Here is an 18,195-nt window from a genome sequence, read left to right as displayed (position 1 = left end):
ACAAAGCTTCGACATACGAGTATTCCACAAATTTCCATGATTTTAAACAAAAATTTATGGACAAATTCTCGGTATGACTGACTGCTACGGCTTCTCGGTTTGACTGCTAAAAAAATTTCGTTGATCATTTCCTTGAGAAATGCACAAATGTTGTGGGAATTTTTTGTGGCCACGCCACTAAGGAGAAAATGCCAAAAATGAACGGGATTTTTTAGCAAATTCTAACTTTCATTTAAATTTAAATTAAAATTAAAAATTAAAATTTAATAGGCCATAAAGTTGCCTTTCAAGAATTTTTCTAGAAATTGAATGAAAAATGTGTGGAATTTTTCTAATTTTTAATGAAGTTTTACAATTTTATTGATATAAGTTGTTTAGTTAGGAAAAGAGTTATACTTTTATAAAAACACAGCGATTATAAAAAAATTACATGAATGAATATGAAAATCAATAATAAAAAAAAAGAAAAATAGTCAAAACTTTTCAAAATATTGATGTGCTAGAGTTTTGTCGCGGGGTGTCTCATTGGGTTTTAAATAATGTCATATGCTTCTGCTCTATTGTTCACTACTTCTTCGTTTATTACAAACTGTCACACATCCTGCCTTATTTATATAATTTGCATATTGTATATTTGTATGAGCAATAGTTTTGCCCTGGCTATACATAATTTCAACCGCATATGTGCTTCCTGCGATAACAAAGCGCAAGTGTAATTTATGAACATATTTGCCTTCCCCCTGCTTTGCTAAATAATAAATATATGTATACTTAATTAAATTTATAAGGCGAATTTTGCTTTCGCTCAGTTTTCACATGAACTATGTTTCATTGAGCATACGTACATACTAGCGAATACACTAAGCGAAAAAGCTCTATGGGACAAACCAGCTTCGTAATTTTTCTGCTAAAATAGCTGCTTACGATTTGCTTGAGTTGCTCTATAATGGATTTAAATGTGTACACGAAAAAGCGGTGGTTTTAAATTTTTTTCTCTTTTGCTTCCCGTCCCGTTACTATTGAACGTTTCTTGAAATTTGAGCATCTTGAAGGAAATGGTTATAGAGGGCAAGAGCTTTCGTTAAGGTTTTTTTTCTTGTTATGGAAATTGCGTGATATTTTCATACACATTTCACAATTTAAAAGATTCCTCAAGGTAAATAGAGTAGTTTGCATTAACAAATAAATAATTGTCATGCAGGAAAACTTCTTTTTAGGCAGCTATCTACTGAGGCATGCAGCTAGTATTCTATAACACTGCACAACAGCATTTCTGATGATTGGGTTATGATACATGTTTTTAGTCCAATTTTTAATGACAATTTCAAATCTGTAACTGAAATTCCTGTATCAGCTCTATATGACACATTTGACTTTTTGTAATAAAACACTATAGATTTAAAGATTATTTTATTTTATTGCCTTCTTAAGTTTAAAAAAATTTTCTTTTATATGATTTCCTTGCTGAAGTTGAAGGCATAGAACTGTTGTTAATGCTCCAACAATAGTCGGCCATCATGTGTGTGTTCCAGAAACCTTGATAGCGTTCCTCCACCGTACGAAGGTCCTGGTGGAATCGCTCGCCCTGTTCTTCGCTGAGATCCCTAAGATTGGCTGAAAAATAGTCCAGATAGTTGTGAAGAAAGTGTAACTTAATGCTCATATTACATCCAAGCCTTTGGAAGTGATCCATTAGTTGTTCGACGTACTGAGAATAGTTAGAACTTTTCTTATTTCCTAAGAAATTTTGAACAAGCCAAACAAACTCATTCCATGCCATTTTCTCAATCACTGTCATAGTGTCTATGAAATTTAAAAATTAATTCTATTATAATAGTTTATAGTGAATCGGGAGTCTCAGTTCGCAGAAGCGCTTAAAGTAAATTGCAATAAAAGCACCAGCCATACTAAAAAATGCTGATTGATATGGAAAAATTTAAATTAATAAATTAATTAAAGTCCGCAGCCTCAGATTGACGACAGGTGTAATAGATATGGTTGGACCTAACCAAATTATAGTAGATGTGAACGAAGAGAATAATACAGCAAATTTAGAGTGAAGATTCGAATTTAAAATATCAAAATAGACTAGGTGAATTAGGTCATAATCAAATACAGAAGTCAGTCATCAAGTGGACCGATGTTGAATGTAAACCACAACTAAACGTCATGCTTTTTTCTGCATTTAATTTGACATTTTTCAATCTCAGACTAACTCAATTTAAACTATGGAAAGATACACTATCGAGCAACGCGTTAAAGTTATTCAGACTTATTGTGAAAACGGGCGCATATCGTGCACTTCGTGAAGAAAATCATCTTCAGTGATGCGGCACATTTTCAACTCTGTGCATTCGTCAATAAGCAGAATTGCCGCATTTGGGCGAATGATAATCCAAAAGTGATTGCCAAAAAACCAATGCACCCACAAAGAGTGGCTGTTTGGTGCGGTTTATGGGCCGGCGGCATCATTGGCCCATATTTTTTCCAAAATGAGGCCGGTCAGGCAGTTATTGTGAATAGTGTTCACTATCGTGAGATGATAACGAACTTTTTATGGCCCGAATTGGGAAATATGGATGTGGACGATATGGTGGACGGGGCCACTTGCCATACAGCTAACGAAGCAAGGGCTCTTTTGCGCGAAAAATTTGATGGCCGAATAATTCCACGTCGCGGCCATGACAATTGGCCCCCAAGATCATGTGATTTGACACCGTTGGTCTTCAAGAGCTAAAGGACGGCCATTTGGCCGATATTTTATTCTATATGTAATTGAGCTATATCAATATTATCATAATAAAGAGAAATGATAATAATTTCTTAAAAAAATTGTATTTTATTCAAAATTAACACCGGCCCTTGAAACTTAACCTTTATATTCGCGAGCTACGCCAAACGTGTCACTCCCGAGACTTCCCCCCCAAATTTGCTTAACTTCGCATAAGATGAACGCAGAAAATTATTTATTTTATTTAAATTATTTACTAATTAAACACACAACCAAATGTTATTTTGCAGTGCTTGAGCTGAATATTAAAAAATTACAAACAAAATTAAAAATAGAGGTGTTTTAGGGGCGAGGAAATAGTAGGCTGCAAAAAAGTGGATGTAAGAGGAGAACAGCAAGGAAGCATTGGAAGAACCTATTTATGTACGTGCGTATTAGCAATTTGGGGGGGGCAAAATAATATACGAGCTCATGTTTAAAGCGCAATGTACTTCGAATCGTTTTGATGTTTTGTGGTAGAGCGTTCCAAAGACAAACAGCAAAAACGAAGAACTGACGTTCAGATACAAGACAAGTGTACTTCTTACTAAAAAGGTTAAGTGGTCGGAAAGATTTAGTAATTTGAAGTCGTTCGGCAAGGTATTTGGGCTCACTAGAGTTAATGACCTTGTGAAGCGGCATTAGGCATTTTACTTTTAATAAATCATCAAATTTTACACAAAATATTTTTAAGGCAAAAACTGATATGTGATCACGACGTTTTAAACAATACACAAAATCTGGCTATGTTGTTGTAGAGGACATTAAGTTTACTACGGCATAGGCTATCACAGTTGGCATACATCACAGTATCCATACAATAAGGTTGGTAACAGATATGTTTTAATTAAAAGCAGTCGTATTTAATTGGAGTAAAGTGTTGAAGTACTTAGGCGGCCGCCGTAGCCGAATGGGTTGGTGCGTGATTACCATTCGGAATTCATAGAGAGGTCGTTGGTTCGAATCTCGGTGAAAGCAAAATTAATAAAAACATTTTTCTAATAGCGGTCGCCCCTCGGCAGGCAATGGCAAACCTCCGAGTGTATTTCTGCCATGAAAAAGCTCCTCATAAAAATATCTGCCGTTCGGAGTCGGCTTGAAACTGTAAGGTCCCTCCATTTGTGGAACAACATCAAAACGCACACCACAAATAGGAGGAGCAGCTCGGCCAAACACTTAACATAAGAGTACGCGCCAATTATTATTTTTTTTTTTTTTTAAAGTGCTGAATAGCCCATAATGAACCGAGCTTACCATAGGCGTAGAGATCTTGGATAATTTTGTATTGAATTTCGCTGAAAAGTTTCACAGTGAGTCTTGGACTTATCAACAGGAGACTGTTTCAATTCACAGCGCTAAGTGTACAAAGGAATTTGTCGCGTTGAAAAATATGCCTGTGCTGAAGTGGTCCGCTGATAGTACATACCTAAATTCAATGGGTAACATCTGGAGCATTCTTAGCAAGCAAATTTTTAAAGGCGGATGCAAGTTTATTAGCGCATTGCCCTTTGGATATGTTATTCAATAGGAATGGGCAAACATCGTCCTTAGTGCCCTTCAGTCACTCGTAAATTCGATGCCACGACGACTAGTAACAGTTACAATAAATAACGGAGTACACACTTTATTTTATATTGTTTTCTTAGGACTTATTATTTCCTTAGGATTAATATTAATTTTGTCCCATATCCGTATCTCCTTTTACGCCCTTGAAAATTATTAATGCCGAAAGGTAAAAAGGCTTAACCTCTGATAGTTTTGTTTCAACAAAGGAAAATTTCTTGTTCAGTTTCCCATACACGTAGCTATTTCGCTTAAAGTTGTGGTTGTATGTGATGGGTACGGTACATCGCCTGTTAGTCTCATGGTTGATTGTGCGTTAGCGCTCAAAAGCAGGTTGTTAATAATAGCGTGAAGCTTCCGGCTGGAAGGAAAGGACACATCTGCTTCTGAAACTGATTTCCATAGGAACTTTCCGCCATTTGGAAGCGAATTAATACTGCAAGCGCGTTTTCACTTACAAACTTTTGTATGCCATAATTTTATCGTGGAAAGTAAAAAGTTCGGCGTATTTTCTACTTGATTTCTTGATATCGTTTAAAGGTTAGATTTAACTTCAAAAATACATTTTTCTTAGTTTCGCGTTCAGTTGTGTGTTATAGCGTACGAAAATAAGATTAAACAGAGAAAATTTGAAATATTCTTCACAAACGTTTTTCACAGTCCAGGTGAAAGCTTGAAGTAGAATTAATATAATTTTTTTTGTTTTTTTCTTTCTTTTTTTTAGAGAACGAGGTGTGATGAAAACGAAAAAGCACGCCACGAAAAACAAGATAATTTCTTTCTAATGGGTGACCTGGTTAGAGGTACTTCTTCTAATAGGGTTTTTTCGATAGATCACGCGTGACTACTGTCAAACTAAATACATAATTTTTTTTCAGTATTCACTAACATTTCATCCTGGAAAGACTTACACCTCAACAACGTTTACGAATCGTTGAATTGCATTACAAAAATCGAGGCTCTGTGAAAAGTGTTCATCGCGCGCTCAAGCCAACTTATGGTGTTCAGCGATGAGACCCATTTTTGGCTTAAAGGGTTACATGGGTTTCGTCGGGTAAAAAAAGGCTTATTTTCAATATTTTTTTTTTCTAGGTAAAAAATTATTTATTTAATTCAAACTTTTTTCTGTCTTAAAGATACATATTTAAAGAATAATTTGTGAAATTTTCAAAAAAAAATTAAAACTCCTCTATATCGAAAAAAGGTGCGTCCGCGTCCTGACAGGCTCATCAAAAATGAAAAAACAAAAATAAGTGTTTTAGTTAAGACCATAATTTCGTGCTTGAACGAAGGAAAGAAAAAAAAGTAAATATTGGAATTTTGGCAAACATTTTTCCAAACAAAAGAAAATTTCGGTCAAATTTGCTTGACATTTTGTTTTTTTTTAAAGTTGTAATTGAAAAAAAAAACAAAATCCTTCGTTCAAGCACGAGTAAATTGTATTTCGAACACCTGTGTAAAATTTTATCAAGATCGGTTGAGTAGTTTTCGAGAACATTTGGCAACCGACTTTGAAAACACGGTTCCGAGAAAAACGCGTTTAAAGTTTTGAGTAAGAATAAAAGTGGCTTGGTGCGCACACATTCCAAAGGCTGTATCTCCGAATTTATTATTCGGATCGACTGAGATGTTGTAGAAATTAATAAGCCAAAAAAAAATAAATCGATTTTTTGAACCAACGAAACCCATGTAACCCCTTAATGGCAACGTCAGTAAGCAAAATTGCCATATTTGGGCTGCAGGAGCAACCCGAAGTCATTCAAAAACAGCAATTACATCCATTGAAAACAAACGTTTGGTGCGACCTATCATCGGCCTATATTTCTTCAAAGACGAGGCTGGCGCCAATGTAACAGTGAATGGCAAACGTTATCGCGCCCTAATAAACGACTTTTTGATACCATTACATACACCTAAATTGATCACTCTTTACTATTTTTTGATTTCTCCAAATGCTAACTTTAAGCATAGTTTTCCCACATTGGAATTTTTGTACAAAAATTAATCATCCTACTTTGTTTTAAATAACTTTTTTACTAAATAAAAAAAATATTTAGACTGATCGAAATCTTTATTTTAACTTTTACGCGATCCGTCGTCTGTTTGCTACTGCTTCATCAGTGTCAAATATGACTGACGTACGACGCCACATACAAAAATTATAAATCTTCCGATATGAGCCACTCTGTAGAAGGAGCTTTTTTAAAAAAATATTCGGAATTCAACTCAATAACTATGTACTACTGTGGGCAAAAAGTAAGGGGAATTTATTTGTCAAACTTCGCGGGATTAAAATTTCGCTCTAGCTATTTTTTTATGAGTTGGCAGCACTGTTAATAACATCTAGGCCAACTTTCATGTGAATGTCATTATCAGTAATATATTTACGCTTGTGTTTACCAAACGACCAAGAGTGCATTTTTCGATTTTTACAATGTCTGATTTGATTGAGTCATCAAATTTTGTTTGCGGAATGAAATTTCGGCTGCGGAAACGTTTAGCATGTTGCAGAAGGCATTTGGTGATTCGACCATGTCACAGAAAAATGTTTATAAGTGGTACAAAGACTTCAAAAAAGGGTCGAGAAAGTGTTGATGACGTGGAGCGCTCCGGACGACCATCGGCGTCAACAGATGACCAACACGTCAATAAAGTGAAGGAGTTAGTGCTCAAAAATCGTCGGTTGACTGTTAAAGACCTTACTGATATGATCGGAATATCAGAAGGATCTGTGAAAACCATTTTGAAAGACCATTTGGGCCTACGAAAAGTCAAATCTCGTTTGGTACCGAAAACTCTCAATTTCTTGGAAAAAAGTCGTCGCGTTGACGTGTGTGAAACAATGCTTTCAGACTATCAGGAAAAGCTCAAATGCATCATTACGGGAGACGAGACTTGGATTTATGCTTACGACCCTGAAACAACCGACCAATCAAGCGAATATCGTGTCAAAGTCGTTCAAAAATAAAGGTCATGATTACAGTTTTTTCGATTTTCGTGGTGTGGTGCACTATGAATTCCTTCCACCTGGCCAAACTGTTAATAAGGAATATTATTAGAGCGTTATGCTTCGTTTATGTGAAGCAATTCGTCTAAAAAGACCAGAATTATGAGCCAACAACTCTTGGTTTTTGCATCATGATAATGCACCGTCTCACACTGCACTCGTTCTTCATGACCATTTCGCCAAAAATTCCACGCATATCGTTCCGCAACCACCGTATTCGCCTGATTTGGCTCCATGTGACTTCTGGCTATCCCCAAAACTCAAGAGACCACTCCGGGGAACGCGTTTCGAGTCGATTGAGGAGATAAAAGCTGAATCGAAGAAGGTGCTGATGGCTATGCCGGAAATGGACTATTTGGCATGTTTCGGAAATTGGAAAAATCGTTGGCATAAGTGTATTTCATTGAGAGGGGATTATTTTGAAGGTGATGAAATTGATTTACAAGAATAAATAAAGATTTTTCATTTTACAACCAAATTCACCTTACTTTTTTCCCACAGTCAAGTTGATGTAATCAATAAACAAATTTTAAAGTTTTTCTCAAGCCACGAAAAGAGAAAAGAACATCGATGTGCGGAGATAAATAAACTAAAAGAAAATTCAAATTTTATCCTTTACTTTTAATAAAAAGATTTAGATGTTAATAAATTATGCACGAGACCCTTTAAATTTTTTTTCTTGCCGTTTATTTAATACATCTGTCCATTAACATTAAGTATGTTGTTTAACAATTTGGCCAAGATTTGCATACGTCGCTTAGTGACCAATGCCAAAAGCGATAAAAATTAAAACTAAGGAAATAATATAAAACACCTTTGAAGTGTGTCAGGTTGTAAAAACAACGTACCCTTTCTAAATCTCCCACAAAACTAAGAAATTGCACAACGGTTATTGGTAAAAAGATACACCCATTTACCAGCATTTACATTATGGGCAGACACAATCAGATGCTAGACGAGCAGACAAATAGTTTCTTCATTCGAATCCATTGGACCAGGCTGCTAGTCGCGACTCAAAGTGAAACCGTTGCAGAGTTTAAATCATCTGGCACTGACATGGGAAATAAAATCTCATTCGGCATGGCGACGATGCCCACAGGGGCTTAAAGTGTCATTGCCTTTTTGCGCCTATTTCATGGATGGCCGCGCCACATGTCTACACAAACTGGTCACACATACAAACCTGCACTGTGTTACAACGGAGGAAAAGGCTCCATAAATCAAACAATAAACTTGAACATTTCTTGCTTACATCGTATACGGTCACACTTACTTTGTGTTGGTGAAGTGGCTTACTTACGAGTATGTTGATGTCTCTGGCACAAAGAGCACAAACATTGTCTAGTAACAACCAAACGCACACAAAACCGAATAACAACAACATAAGAGCTGACCCAGAGCAGACAATGGGTTTGCCTTTTGGAGAAACCACAAAAAAAGTAGCAAATTGTAAATGAGGCAAACAGGATGTTAAGTGGAACAGCAACAGCTAAAGGGAAAATTAACAAAATCGAATAAGAAACATACAAGGCACATTTTTTGGGGCAACTCCTTACTGCGGGCATTCCTCTATGCTCGTATAAACTATAAACTATTTCATTAATCAGATAGGCTAGGTAGGACTGGTTTGGTTGATATTCTCAAACTCTTTTTTGACCGCTCGCCCAATTTTGCCTTATGAGGACGCGCTCCAAGCAAATGAACTTTCCCACAAATTACTTTTGTAGTAGTTTCAGATATGAAAAGCAGATAGAGAGCATTTAACAACATTTCTGTCACTGTACAGATCTTGCAGAAACGCGACATCTTCATCTCAGAGAGTAATAAACTTAGTGTCAATAGACATTCGGAATGCTTAACGTTTCTTATAATAAATCAGTTTTTTACAGCACATAGGTAATTCGTGTCCGCTCATGTGATATTAAATAATGGCGTTTGAATTAAGTACGACTCTCTATACATTCTTTTGGAACGGAAGTCACAAACAGGACAACCTAGCAAATACAGCACTCAAACAATATAATGCCGATTGTACTGCACATGGGTTCCCTTTTTAACTTTCTTTAAATCTACCCGGCCTCCGAAGAAATTTGAGTAGATCTTCTGGTACCAATGAACCATGGTGGTCGCTTCTTAACACATCAGTGCCAAAGAACTTAAGCCTGATCCGAGCGAAGGCCGGGCAGATGCACTGAAATTGGTCCACCGTCTCATCTTCCTCTCCACATGCTGGGCACAGTGCACTGTCTGAGATGCCTACCTGTTCCATGTGCTTCGCCCACAAAAAGTGGCCCGCCAACAGTCCAACTAGCTGCCTACGGTCCTTTCTTCTTAATGACAGGAGGATTTGTGACAGTCGGTCGGACGTTATAGGTAACATCAGTTTTGTCCATCTGCAGCCTCTCTCATCTTACCCAGCTCACTTGTGGGTTAAAGTAGCCGTGGCTTTGATGGCTACAGAAAGGAAGGGCAGAGGGACTCCGGGACAAATAAGTTGGCCTCAGAGACCATCCTAGCTAAAGAGTCAGAGATCTCGTTACCCGCGATACCCAAGTGTCTCGGGACCCATTATGTCTACCGACATAGTTCAGCCTGGATTTACAGGACTCAACTACCCTTGAAGTGGTTGGAGGGCTGCCTAAGGCCATTAGCTCAGCTTTTCTGTCGCGGCAGATACATATAGATCTGCCTCTCCATCTGTTTTCCACAACAAAGTTCATCGCTTCTTGAACGGCATACACTTCCGCTTAAAACACAGATGCGTACTTTCCAAAAGCAAATTGTAGTTTTGTCCTGCTGGATTCCACGTAGACATCAGAGCCGGAACGGTGAAACACAGATGCGTGCATTTCAAGAGCTAAGTGTAGTTTTGTCCTACTGCATTCCACCGTTCTCGACCCTGGAGGCATCCGTTAAAATGCGAAAACAGTGTTTGCAGCGCTAATTTTCGGAGTTCGACCACAATTGAGCCTCTGGCAGCACCACACTGTATCTCTCTTCAAGGGTCTAGAGTCAAGGGGCAAGACGGTTATTTTAATGTTGACGACCGTCCGCGTGAAGGTAGCCCAAAAACCTTCGAGACGCTGAATGGTAAGCATTGCTCAATGAGGATCCGTGTCAAACGCTGCGATTGCATGCTTTGGGAATGATTAAGAAACAGGGACTTGGGTTCCTTATGAGTTAAAACCAAAGGATGTTGGACGTCGTGTTTTCGCCTGTGGACAACTTCTCCAGCGGCAAAAAAGGAAGGGTGAAAAAAAATGGATTCGTCGCCTAGGCCGAATATTCACGCTGCATGTTGGTGTTATTTATTATGAACTGTTAAAACCAAGCGAAACCATCACTGGGGATTGGTGTGGACTTTAATTATGCGATTAAGCCGAGCACTGTGCGAGAAGCGGCCGCAATATGCGGAGAGGCATGAAAAACTGATTATACATGACAGCACTCGGCCTCACGTTGCCAAACCCGTTAAAACCTGCCTGGAAACACTGAAATGGGAAATCCTACCCCAGCCACCATATTCTCCAGACATTGCGTCGTCCGATTATCACCTGTTGATAGATAGCACATAGTCTAGCTGACCAGCAGTTCCATTATGTGAAGACGTCAAAAAATGGCTGGATCCGTGGATAGCCTGAAAAGATGTACAGTTTATCCGCGACGGTATACGAAATCTACCAGAAAGATGGGAAAAAGTAGTAGTCAACGATGGGCAATGCTTTCAATGATTCACTAGTTCAGAATCTTAATGTTATATTCAAAGAATTTTCGAACTTTTTTGGTGGTCTTTGGTCAATATAAAATCTATTACAGCAATTATAAATAGGCAACTAGAGATACCCAAAAGCTCGGTTAGATTAACGGCAACTACATCCAAATGGTGTCCGCAAGGTGGGGTACTATTACCACTAATGTGTATCATTCCAAGGCCATACCGTCGGTATAGTTATAATTAATAGAAGGAAATTTGAAGAGACTCTATGTAATAAATTTCAAATTGGGTTAAAACTAACTATATGGTGGGGTATTAAGATGATGCTGAACATAAATCCAGCAAAAACGACCATCGTAACATTCACAAGGAAATACAAATTAAAGCAGGTTAAACCAATTTGCTTAGTTGGAATTGAGTTAAAAATGGAAAGGTACAATTACTATGGAAGGCACACATAGAAGAGAAGGCGAGAAATGCTATTCGAGTATTACTGCGATGGGCATGAATATAGTCAGACCAATGATTTCCTAATGTCGGGAAGAATTGCACGGCGAAGCAATCTGTAATCAACACACAAACAAGGTTATAACGGCTCTGTGTGTATACTATATAACTGGAGCCAGATGAATATGTCGCACGGCATCAATGAAGGTTTTTCTAGAACTCACACCTCTCCACATTCATAACCAATCCCAAGCGAAGGTAACTATCCACAAAACCATCAAAGTCTCAGGCGTTCATCACAATGACAAGAAGTTTGATATTCTTGCTGAAGTAACCCCGAGATCTAAATGCAATGCACTGGGGAATAAAAAGACTTGAGAAGGGCTATCTAAAACCTACAAGATAAACTTAAATATGAAAACATGTAATGCGGATGGATATTTTAAAGGGGAAGGTGTAGAGGCATGTGTCTACGGGCCGAAGAAAAGATACTCGGAATCGCTTGGTAATGAAACAAGTACATTTTGAGGAGAAGTCTACGCTCACTTTAACCTTGAACGCAACTAACAGGTGGCACTAAAGTAATCCTCCTATCAGAAAATTCTATAAATTTTGCGATTGGCCCCTAATGTCAGTTCTGTTTTGACATTTGTGTAGTAAACACATGCGAAATACACGTTAATAAACAATGTTACGCTACACTGCTCCAGAACGCGGAATATTGCTGACTATTTATTTGACCAATAATCGGTCGGAGACTTTGGCACAACGTGAATTTCGTCGCAGATTTCCTCGCCGTCCAACGCCTACTGGTGAAACACTGCGGCGTTTAGGCGCTCGCCTCGAAGAGACTGGCACAACACGAGATGCTGCCTGGCGTGGCAGACCCCGGAGTAGCCGTTCTGCAGTGAATATTGCTGCTGTAGCCGAGGATGTCATGGAAGCGCCGTCAACAACGACCAGACGACGTGCCACTCAAATGGGTATCAGTCGACGGTTTTTACAGCGAATTTTGGTACAAGATTTGAAGATGTTTTCGTACAAAGTCCAGACGGTGTATCAGCTGTTAGCTGCTGACCGCCAATCACGATTTTCATTTTTTTTTTAATTACAGCCAAAAACCATCGCAAGGTTACTTTTGCGCCACCTTGTACTACAACAGAAGCATAGCTATTGTTACTAATAGCCAGGCAGCGATCAAGGCACTCAACTCTTCTCAGGCTACATTAAAATTGGTGTTGGAATGTCTTGATAAGCTGAATATTTTTGACCAGAATTGGGAATGAAATGGCAGATAAGTTAGCCAGGAAAGGGACGGCCTCCTTTTTTATAAACACAATACCATTTTGTGGCCTAGGAAAGGTTAACTTATCCTCTCTTATTCAGGAAGTACAGGAAAGGTAAAGAAGGAAGTTAGCCAGGAAAGGAGCGGCTAGAGCCATTTTTTATCTCGATTTGAGGATTGTATGGAATTAAATAAGAATAACCACATAAGAATCATCACAGGTACTCTAACAAGGAAGGAGGAAGATCAAACCGCCAAACATTAGCTGGCATCGAGGCCAGCACTGATGCATAAGCGGCACAAACATCTGAGTAAACATATTTTAGCAGAGAAGGAAATAAAACCCAATTAAATAGGACAAATAATGAATTTAATAAATACTCTAAATCTATGTAGGGGACACAATAGATCCTTCAGGTCGCCATGCTAATAAATATACAATTTTCTCTTTCATCCTTTTTGCTTATTCGTTCCTTTAATCTTTTTTCCAGTGCATTTTGATTTACGCTTGATTTAAGCAGTAATGGCATTTATACAAACAATCCTTTACTCAAAGAGTGAGCAAATAGTAGCACAGTTCAGCCATTCTTAAAGTTTACAATAAACAAAAAAAAAAATCAAACTGAGGTAAGTTTGGAAGTTTGATGGCAAAACAAAATGTAAATTCCCAACTTGCCAAATAAAAGAGCGCACGTGCATGTCTAATAAAGTGAGGCAAAAGGATTATGAAAAACTCTTCCTGAAGTTGGCAAATATGGTGCACATGCGGATGTAATACAAAATAAGTTAAATCTTAGTTGTACACTTGCACGTTGTGAACTGAGGATATACTCTGAAGTAATTGAGTGTTCTATGAAATGTATGAAAGAGAGAGGAATTGTTTCCAGAGAGGGAATTGTTTGGAAATTTTGTGGTAACTAAAGAAGCATTTAATGATTTTAGTTGGAATTTGCAGTTTTTACCTTAAAAATATCTTACTTTTTGTTAGTTGCAGGAATGATGCTGGTTAGTTTTTGATGCAAAAAAACTTAAAACAGCACTGCCCTCATGTCGACAACTGATCCGTATTGTAAGAAAACTTTGGTATAAGTAGTAAATAATTGCAATTTGAAATGAATTCCGGGTAATACACACAATAAATTTATTCACTTAAGTTTACCTGGATTTCTTTGATTTTGTGTACGCAAGAAATATTAAGGCTTACGAATCTATTTTATACCTAGTGGCTGTCACGTTACTGAAAATTTGGAATGGAGAAAAATGTATGTCAAATATATTTATAAAAACTTTAACCTCCAAAACATGCATTCTGAATGCCGCAACCACTTCCTCAGGTGTCGAAAAACGTTGACCTCTCAGTTTGTTTTTTAAGTCATTCGGTGCCAAGTCAGGACTATACGGCGGATGACCCATTAATTCGATGTTTTGGGTGCTCAAAAACGCAGTTGTTTGAGCCGATGTGTGAGAGCTCGCATTGTCCTGGTGAAGAGTGATTCGTCTTTGGCGATTGGTTTTCCTAATTTCTTGGAAGACAACTGGCAAAAAAATGGTTGTGTACCACTCAGAATTTACTGTTCTGCGTTGTTCTATGTGTATGCAATATTGAATGTATGCTGATCCCACTAATGCCAAAGATTGTCTCAATCTCACGATAGATCACATGACGATCTTGCAGTATCAGTTCGCGCACAGCATCAATGGTTTTCGGAACAACAACTGATTTTGGACGACCTTCACGAAATTCGTCTTGGAGTGAGCTACGACCACGATTGAATTCACCATACCATCGATAAACACTGGTCCTTGATGGAGCTTCATCGCCAAAAAATGAATTAAGTTCATCCACGCAATGTTGCTGAGTTAATCCACGTCGAAAGTTGTAAAAAATAATCGCACGAAAATGTTCACGATTTAATTCAATTTTTGGACCGAGATGAATCTTTTAAGTTACTGTAAACAACACAAATCGCGCTGGTATTTCAAAACGTTCTGAGTACGTAAAAGCCAAAAAAATGTCAAACTTTGCGATACAGCTATCAGTTGCCAGATTGCAACACCAGGGTTGCCAAATCCCGACATATAAAAGTCACCACTCGTAATTATGAAAGCGCAAACTTTACCGAAGACATTACTAAACCAGATTGTTGAACTTTTTTCACAGAGGGCTAAAGCTCCATACCATTTTTCTGGAATATCTTTACGCTCCAGCAACTCTTTTTTTAACAAATGTTTTTGAGAATGGGACAATAACGTCTGTTTAATTAGCAGTTAGAAGGTTAAAATATAATACGAAAAAATGTCCACTCAAATTGTAGTGTAGAGGTCTGAGGACAAAAAATGTATTTCAAGTCCCTTCATACAAGATATTTTCGATAAATTAATTGAACCTTACGTCAGAATATTAAAATAACGTCTACCCAAAATTCGTTCGGCAAAGTTGGTCTGATCAGCGTTTATTCGTCTTGAGTAACTACCGCTAGACAGTGGAATAAACAATTTCAGGCATAATATGACGACAAATCTCTTTTAATGTGTATGTTTGGCTCTGGCAAAAATGTATTTAAGTATCCCAGCATTTTCAATTTGTCAAATTTGACCTTAGACTTGAGTTCAGCACAAAGCGAATCCATAAAGTAGGCCAGCTGATTTAGTTTTGTTTTTTGTCGCCGTATGCCAGCCCCAAATGAAATGAAGAAAAGGCGCTTCATTTGCCCCATTGTTTGGTGCTTCTAATTCCAACTGCATGTCGGCTGCTCAGCACAGTTCGTCGTTTTCTTTTTATTTGTATGTACCTCAAATTTTATATTCATTATCACTAAAAATATTGTTTTGATCAATTTGTCTATAAAAAAAGTGAAAATTTTTCTTTTTGACTTAAAATTTAAAGTTTTTTTTCGTTAAAAATAGGCAAGTGCAAAGTAAAATAACTTATTTCAATGATTTTTGTCTGTTTGATTTCATTTGATTACAAAAGTCTGTACATTTCACGACGCAAATTAAAGGAACCACGTTTGAACAGCTGTAGCGCTGCCTTTTTGTTTTTTGCTTAATTCGAAAAAAGAGGTTGGCTGTAAAGTCGATTTATTGAGGATAGTTTAACGCGACAACATCATAAGAAAATACTGATGTAATGGTTGCATTTTTCAAAAGAAAATTTTAATTTTATTTGTTTGATAGATATTTTGTATGGATATAGAGGAGGAGGTAAATGGAATTGCAATGGAATAGGTCAAGTTACATTTACACAAACGTGAAAAATTACGAAACATTTATCAAATTCATGAAAGATATTTCCAATTAATAAGTCAACAACACTAAGAGGCAACATCATCGATTTGACTTTTTGAAGAAACATTACACTCGAAACACTCCCTTTCATATTTCCTACTTTTCCTCTCATCGACCTATTCTCAACAGAGAAATGATTCATTACCATGCACACAGGAAGAAGGCATATGCAATTACAAATATGTGAATTAATATACAAATGCGCATATATGTACATACATATATATGCTCATTCAAGTAGGAGAGAGCCAGATGTCGAACGTTGCCGAACGCCTCCGATTGTGCCTCTTTGCCGTTCGTTCCGCGCTCTCGCTTGCAGTTCAAGCAAGGTAACGCCGCATGAGCAAGACAACGCAGCATGAGCAAGGTAACGCCGCATTTTTTGGTGCGTGCAGCCGGCTACATCGAATTATAAGACGTAATCACGTCAAAAAAATTTTGTTATTCATGAATACTAATATGTAATTTATTTATTTCTTATTATTATTTAGTATAAAATGATTGAAAAACTCATTGTCCTTGAGGAGCAGCCCTCTTAAGAAAACTCTAACTATAGTGGAAATTTAATTTTGTGTCATGATTGAGAACCTCATGAAGCAAACACTCCGCTGGTTATTATGGAATAGATTTATTTTCTTTACACGAATTTTTACTGAAGAAAAATAATGATTTATACGGGGTGTGTTGAAAAAGTGAAATTTTGTGTTTTTTCAAAAATTATTTATTTATTCATTAATATCTCTTTTGTCCCTTCAAAGTAATCCCCATGAGCTGATGATTGCTTTATTATGGTAGCCCTATTTTGTATTCGTCGATTGTATTATTCTGTAGCCTTGGCAAATGACATATTAGTACAATAAGTGTACTGCTGTGAGCAGTTCGGAGAATGATGTTTTTTAGTTTGCCTTTGAGATATGGACTTTTGTCCAGAGTATTAAGCTTTCACGTTTCCTGAGATGTAGACTGCGACAATTCTCTTCATTTCAGGTTTTTCAGTAGAGAGAAATAAAGGCTGTATTTCATGATATATTTGCCTTCCTCCATAGTTCCTTCTAATTTCAATTTTTCTATAAACCAATTGATTATAGGTGTGCATTTCGTGCTAATTTATTGCATAAGAGCGCCATAAACTCTTTTGTGATTACAGCAGGAACTTCAGATGTGCTGAATGAGGCCCCGGCAAGAAATAATCTTCGAATATGAATGAGTCATTGTGCGAAACTGCGCAATATATCTCGTCAGTGTCTACTGATTGATATGGATGGCTTATTTCGTCGCTTATGGTCAACTGTCATCTTCAATGAAGCTCTAGCATACTCTACGTACTAGGATAACGTCGCAAATCGCTTGAAACGTCGGTACATATAGTACATACATTAGTAAGTATTTGAATATATTGAAAATAAGTTGAAAATTTTATAAACCTGTATTTAAAACTATCAGAGGATACTAGGCATAACCACAGCTAATATTGAAAAAAAATCGATAAAAATTTTGGGGTGTTTTTCACCAAATACAATTTTTTCTGAAACAAAAAGCACACAATTTTTTTAAAAAGTATATTTTATAAAATCCAATTATAAAATTAATGGATATGGGAATAAGTTACCGTCATCGTAAAAGAGGTATCGATGCTGATACTATTTCTGTGTTCGCTCTAGTAATATACTAGTGATTTGAAGGTGTATATGTGAGCTCTCGTTTGAAGTGGAAAAATACCTTTTTATCTGACGTCAAAAATGTATACGTTCGTCCCGAAAAAACAGCATTTGCGGGGAGTCATGCTTCATTATTACCTTTTAAAGAAAAGTGCAGCTGAAACGTGTCGTATGTTGATCAATATTTACGGTAATCACTCCATCAAATACAACTTGTAAAGAGTGGTTTCGACGCTTCCAAAGTGGAAATTTCAACGTGAGTGATAGAGATCGCGATACTCAACTGCAACAGTTATTGGATGAAGACGCTTGTCGAACACTTGATGATACATATGTCTAAAGAGTTGGATGTTGACAGATCAGCCGTCGGTAAACGTTTTTCTGCGATGAGAATGGTCCAGAAAGCAGGTGGAAGGAGATGGAGCCGTTTGGTGGCATCTGAGATGCCCTTTGAATGCCAGA

Source organism: Anastrepha ludens, chromosome 3 (genome assembly GCF_028408465.1).
Source record: "Anastrepha ludens isolate Willacy chromosome 3, idAnaLude1.1, whole genome shotgun sequence".
NCBI lineage: Eukaryota > Metazoa > Arthropoda > Insecta > Diptera > Tephritidae > Anastrepha > Anastrepha ludens.
The sequence above is the reverse complement of the archived record's forward strand: the minus strand, read 5'-3'. Positions refer to the sequence as shown.